The sequence below is a fragment of the Myotis yumanensis genome, unplaced genomic scaffold, assembly GCF_028538775.1.
Source record: "Myotis yumanensis isolate MYYU_CA2020_CCGP unplaced genomic scaffold, mMyoYum1.0.hap1 SCAF_4, whole genome shotgun sequence".
NCBI lineage: Eukaryota > Metazoa > Chordata > Mammalia > Chiroptera > Vespertilionidae > Myotis > Myotis yumanensis.
Window position 1 is genome coordinate 100,981,992 of NW_027223755.1, and position 6,645 is coordinate 100,988,636.

Consider the following 6,645-nt stretch of genomic DNA (forward strand, 5'->3'; position numbering starts at 1 on the left):
GTTCAAAACTCTATCTAAATGTCCAAAAACAGGACAATTGCGCGCATTAGTTTTAAACCAGCTTTTCTCTTTACATGTGAACAGAAATACCAGACACATTTTTAAACTTTGTAAAACTTTTCAATTACGAGAAGGAGACTTTAAATTGGGGAAGTTTCAGCAAATGACTCAAATGGCGTATTTTTCCCAAAGTCATGATTAATAGAAAGACATTTTAAATTTTTTTCCTATTTCACTACAACAAAGACACAAAAACATCAAGGCACACAGAACACACTAAAAGTTTACAGCAGAGAATGTCCAGCATTAGAAACTACCAAAGCAGTGTCTTTTGTCCCTGGTTCAGGAACTTCCCCTCACTAGAATTTCAGTATATTCCCAATGGACTATTCAAAAAACAAACAAACAATGGGCTAAAGGAAAAACAAGGTGTACACATTAATTAACTTCCGAATAGTTCTGAGACAGTCTCTAAAATTTTATTAACTTTCATCTTATTAGAATAAATTTTTTCTATGCTTTTCTCTAGAAGCTTCTAATTTCCAAATCAAGATATGCTTCCCATGTACTCATTCAGTTTAATTTCAGAGCTGGCATTTTCTAATTTCTGCATGCAAAATATTAACATGGGTACCCCAAACAAACTGCATTTTAGCCATTTCTCAGTTAATATTTTCTAATTAAATCTTCCCATTTCTGTAAAGTACTTGCAAGTAAAGGCTTCCTATCAGGAGTATTAAATGAGGGCTGGGGTCACGGGAGCTTCTGGCCTTGGAGGCACAATTTCCCATGTTAATTTTCTTTATTTTTATTGAATATCTGTAGTCTGAGCAAACTTTCTAGACATGTTATGCAGTGGGTCAAATGTGGCCTCAGTTTCTCTCCCGGCTGTCTAAAACCACAGGAAAGGTTTAGGGCCCAGGCAGACCAAGCCTTAAGGTGGCCCCCTAGATAAGCCATTTATACAGCGAAGGTTTTCTTTTTTTTTGCTCAGACTCTCAGAAAGCCGTTCTAATTAAAAAGCTGAAATCAAACCCAGCCTCCCATTTTTAACTCCAATCCTGCCTTACCCTGAGTTCCGCTGTGAACCCTTAACCTGGGGTCTTAGCAACCCTGGTTCCACCTCGAGGATTTTAAAACAGCTCAAATAAAATCTGACCTTCGACCAAAGGAAGGGAAGGTTCTGGATCCAAGAGAACACTCACCCACGTTCACCCAATGGGCGGAGAACCGGCGGGCTCAATGGGCCCTTTGCTGGATCCTAGCACCGAGTCAAAGTCCAAGGGATGGTCCTGGGTGAGCTTCTTTGGAATCCTGCCACGACTACGCCAATTAATGTCAACGTAAAAAACCATTGAAACCTGTAAAGAATTTTTGTGAGTTTATTTGAGCCAAACTGTCGACATATGCCGGGAAGCAGAACCTCAACGAATTGAGATAGTGCTCCGGAGAATGGCAGGGTTACATCCGTATTTATACATGGAATTCATTGGTGACAGATTTAAGGAGGTGGGATTAAGCGAAGCAGGGGGAAACCTCTGTGATAGGATAGCAGGATCAATTAACATGATAATGAAGGAATTTGTGGTCTCTGTCCTGGCGCCCAGAACATTTGGTTGTGCCCCAGGGGCTCCAGAAAAAGGGAAGTTACAAGTTACCCAGACATTTCAAGGTATGTTATCTTAGAGGCAAAAAGGCAAATGGGCTCAGTAAGGATCAAAGTTGATCTTGTCAGTGAAGATACTGGCCCAGGACATAACTGCCCACCATAACTGCTTTTAGTTAAAGTTTAATTTCAGACCATCCTTTGTGGTTATTTTAGGTCTCTGAGTCTGCTAGGCTGCCATGCAGGCCTCCCCTGAGCTTGTCAGGTCAGCCTGTGGCCCCTTTCGTCCACAGCTAAGGTTTATAAAGGCTGCAGTTCTTTGTGTCCTGATATCCCCTCTGATTGGTCTATAGCAGCTTCAGAGCTCAAACCCCACGTGGGGTTCCCCTCTTCTCTCCCTTGTGTTTTTCTATTCCCTTTGGCCTCCTCTTCCTTCTCTGAGTGAGTGGCTTCCTTCCCTTTACTCTGTAAATGCACACCTCCTGGCTGCTCCCTTATTCTGTAATGAATACCTTTGGGCAGCTCCCAGCTGTGCAGCCTTGTGGTTCTCCCCATGGAACACCTAATTCCTGAAACTCCCTAAACCTGCCTATTTTACCCCTAAAAACTGCTTTCCCCTTCAGCCTGCATGGTGCTCTGTGGCCCCTCCAGTGAGCAGCTCCCACTGTGCCTCTGGGGGGCTCTGCAGTGCAGGGCTGAAGGGTCCGGCCAGTTGAGGGGAATGCCACATCATATTTTATAATTTTTAAGTGATGGGAGTTTGACTGATTGGCCTTTTACTTTTTAGCAGGCCCTCTGCCCCCGAATATCCGAATATATAAAAAGCCAGGGGCTGTCACGACGCAAACAACCGGATGGAAGCTGTACAGCAGGCTGTGTGAGGCGGCCATCCCAGCAGGGGGGTTAGTGAGGGACAACCAAATGACTGATCAGCAGCCTGTGTGGTGCAACCAGGCTGGCAGAGGGGCAGTTGGGGGTGACCAGGCTGGCGGGGGATGGCAGTTGGGGGCAACCTGGATGACAGGCATAGGCGGTTAGGGGTGATCAGGCTGGAAGTGGGGGCAGTTAAGGGCGATGAGGCAGGCAGGCAGGTGAGCAGTTAGGACCTGCGGTCCTGGGTTGTGAGAGGGATGTGCAACTGCCAGTTTAGAAAATTATTGAACCCAAGGAGAAGTCGTGGGAATCCCTGGAAAGAAATTTGTGGGTAACCTGGGAGCCATTATCTGGGATCGGCATCTGAAGTTGGGACAGATTGCTGGGACTGAACCCTTAACCTGTGGGGTCTTCAATAACTCCTGTCGGTGTCAGAATTGAGTTAAATCAGAGGAAATAAAGTCGGTGTCCACAGAGAACTAGAAACAGCTTGGTGGGGAAATCCCACAGCTGGTACGGACTGAGTGTTATAGAGGAGAAACAGAGCTAATTTTTTGGTCCCTGAGGAGGCCCCAGAAGAGCCAGCTGCCTGGGTCTGAAGGATGAATCAGGTCAGGCAGCCCTGGGGAAGGGCCAGGTGGGGGCTGATTGGGTGTGGGGAGGCCCCAGGGCTGGGTCTCAGGGGACCCAGAATCCTGGGATAAAGAGTCTGGTTCTGGAAGAGTCAGGCACACAGTATGCACTCAATCAATGTGCATTTAATTAATTTTTATTTTGCTCAAAAGTTGACTTTGTTCATACTCAAAATATAAACTGTGTGTAGTGTGTTGCTTCACACATTCCCCAGGAAGGTGGAGTCTTCTCCTTCCGGCCAGGAGATTGGGAAGGATTCCTGTCAACACATTTTCTGGATCTTGTTTTTGAGGGCCTGCAAAAGAAGGACCATGTCAGACAGGTCCGGAGCTGACAAGGGAGAAAGGTATGGTCAGCCATTTTGGAAGCCAATGGAGGGCCCCACTACCTTCTCAGATCTGAACTGTGCCTCCTTCAAACCATCCCCAGCCCTCCCTCTTACTCATGTGCAGCCCCCCCCACCCCCCCTCATCCAGCTCCAGACCTCCCCAGATGCTAATCCCAGGCTTTCTCTGACCTTAATCCAGTGGAAGATACGGATTCTGATTCCTGTTTTGAGTGTTACTGATAGGGCCAAAGATAGAACAAGGGCACCGAGCCGCCATGGAGATAGTAGTAATTGCACAAAAGCCGCTGCCTATATGGAGGAAGATAGGGGCAGGTCATCCACAGCTGCACCCCATCACTTTTATTGGGTAGAAGGACAAAGCCAGCTACTTTTATTGGGTAGAAGGACAAAGATTACAAGGGGAAGTAGGTAAGGGTATGCCAATGGGCAGGTTACAGGTGATATACGCTGGAGATTTGCAAAGGCCTGTGGGTATGCAAACAAGGCCCGGAGCTGACAATGGGAGGAGAATATGGGCAGTCAGTTTGGAGGGGCTGCCAGACCTCCAGGCCAATGGAGGGTCCCACTACCTTCTTGGATCTGAACTGTGCCTCCTTCAAACCATCCTCAACCCTCCCTCTTACTCATATGCGGCCCCCAACCCACCCCCAGCCACCCCAGACCTCCCCAGATGCTAATCCCAGGCTTGCTCTGACCTTCGTAAAGCAGAAGATGCCAATTCCTATGAATCCTACTGCCGTGCCCGTGGCTAGCACAAGCGCACAGGACCCCGATGCCAATATTTTCAGACCACCTTCTCCCTATATGGAGGAAGAAAGGGGAAGGGTGACCTGTGACCCCGGGCTTACCCCGCAGGATAGACACAATGAGGGGACTATGGGGCTCAGGGTCCCGGCTGACAGGATGGGTGGAACCAGAGGGAAGAGGAACACTCAAGATGGCCCCATCCACTGAGCTGAGTGGGAAGAATGGGCTTCAAGGCAGATGCTGGCTCTGCTCCACCCTCTGTAGTGAGCAACTGGTGGCCTCAGGATGGCCCTTGGCCCTCTGGGCGCTGCCACCTCCTAGGTCATGGGGATGGCACTCTCCAACCCCTGGGCTGGAGGGAGAAAGCAAGTGGCCAGTGGAGCTGCTCACAGGGTGAGCTGGGCACACGGTAGAGCAGGGGTCCTCAAACTATGGGCCACAGGCCACATGCGGCCCGCCAAAAACATTTATCTGGCCCGCCGTGTGTTTTTGCCACTGCTGTGTGCATAGGAATTTGTTCATAGTTTTTTTTAAAAACTATAGTCCGGCCCTCCAACGGTCTGAGGGACAGTGAACTGGCCCCTGCTTAAAAAGTTTGAGGACCCCTGCTGTAGAGGGTCTTTCAGGCTCTGGGGGATGTGGCCCTTCTGTCTCCCCCAGCAGGGGATGGAGGCTGAGGGGTCCCTGTGTAACCGGACAATCAGGGGGTCCGTGCTGCTGTCACTCCTTGAGCCAATTCAGCAGAGCGTTTATTCCAATGCTGCTGGCAGCGTTGGTGAGCAGCAGGTCATCCCCAAACATCTGCTCTGTGCCCCACCATAAGCCAGCTGCTTATATTGGGTAGAAGGAGGAAGATTGCATGGGGAAGTAGGCAAGGGTATGCCAAATGGGCAGTTTACAGGTCATACAAGCTGGAGATTTGCAAAAGCCTGAGCATCTGCAAAGGCTGGGGGTCTTCAAAAGGCTGGGGATATGGGAAGGGCTCCAGGCTCTGGTTTCTACAACTAGATTGTTAATCTTTCAATGATAATAGGCAGCTCCCTGGTGGAGATGATGGGCTACATTTCCAGGTGAGCTCCCAGCCAGGTCAGAATGTGCCTTCTTTAATCAAAAAGAAACAATCACAGTTAACAGAGCATGGTTAATATTTCTTACAATTTTAGTTGGTCCCCAATATTGTGTTTCTGCCCCTATCAGCTGTGTCCTCTGGGCCGGTCGCTTGAGATGCCCCATCCCATGTGCCCTGGGGTCTTAGCCCAGGGGGAAGCAGTGGCTCCCTTATAGGCCCTTAGTTGTCCTGGGTGCGCCCTGTCAGTGGGGGAAATGACCAGAGTCCTGTTTTTGTCCCAGTAACTGGTGGCTGGGCATGGCCAGGCCTGGCTGAATCTCACCAGAGAGAGGGTGAATGAGCCATATTTTTCTTCCGCCATCTTCTCAAGGAATCAGAGCTCACACCTGGGGGGAGAACACCCAAGTCACCTTCCCACACACTCCAATCCCCCTAGGGCCTCTGGGATCTGCTCCTCCAAGGCGGAAGCAGGTCCCAACCTCACAGGGATCCTGCCCTGAGGGGATCACCTGGACAACAAGAGACCTGAGGGTTAATGGCCCTGGACCAGGCCCATTCTCTGTGGGTGGAGGGACAGGGCGGGGTTGTCTGTGGAGTTCTAGGTCGAAGCTTTGCCTTGGGTCAGGAGTGTCCTCTGCAGGCCTGGGGGAGAGCTCACCTACCCCCCACCCTCCATTGCCTCTGAGCTCCCCAGCCTGGCTGTGGCTTCCTGTTGTAGGAGACATGCCTCTATGATTTATTCATCTTCATAGAAAAGAAACAGCATTTGGCCAGTCAGTTACTGAATTTCCCCAGAGCAAACAGGATGTGGGAGGGGAGGGGAGAAGAGATTATGAGAGCTGTGCACCTAGCTGGTAACACATTTTCCAGAAGATTCTGTAGACAAAAGGAGGTGGGGACAACTAGAAAAGGCCTCAGCCAATTAAAAAAAAAAAAGAAAAGAAAAAGGAAAAAAAAAACCAATAAGAGACAATAAGATCTAGGCGACCTATGGGATAGAATGTACACTCCATATACTCAGCCAAAGAACTGGAGGAGGGACTTTCACACAAGAGGATAAGTATTGCTGTGCCAGCTAATTCAGGTGAGCCTGCACCAACGGACACCTGCTCCTGAGAAAGTTTTAAGTCTCATTTTCGCCAGACTTCAGTCTCTGATTCCGTTATTTGAATTCAGACAGGTGAGCCTTTCCCACACTGTCTCCGCACCCACCTTGGGAAACTGTTTTGTGAGGGAGCTCCTGTGGCCAGCAGCCCAGGCTTTGCCCCACCTCCTGCCCATCCTCTTCAGCCCCTCCAGCTGTGCCCCGCCCCCCCCACCCCACCCCCACCTAGAAAACCCAGGCTTGGCTCCTGGGGTCCTGGGCCC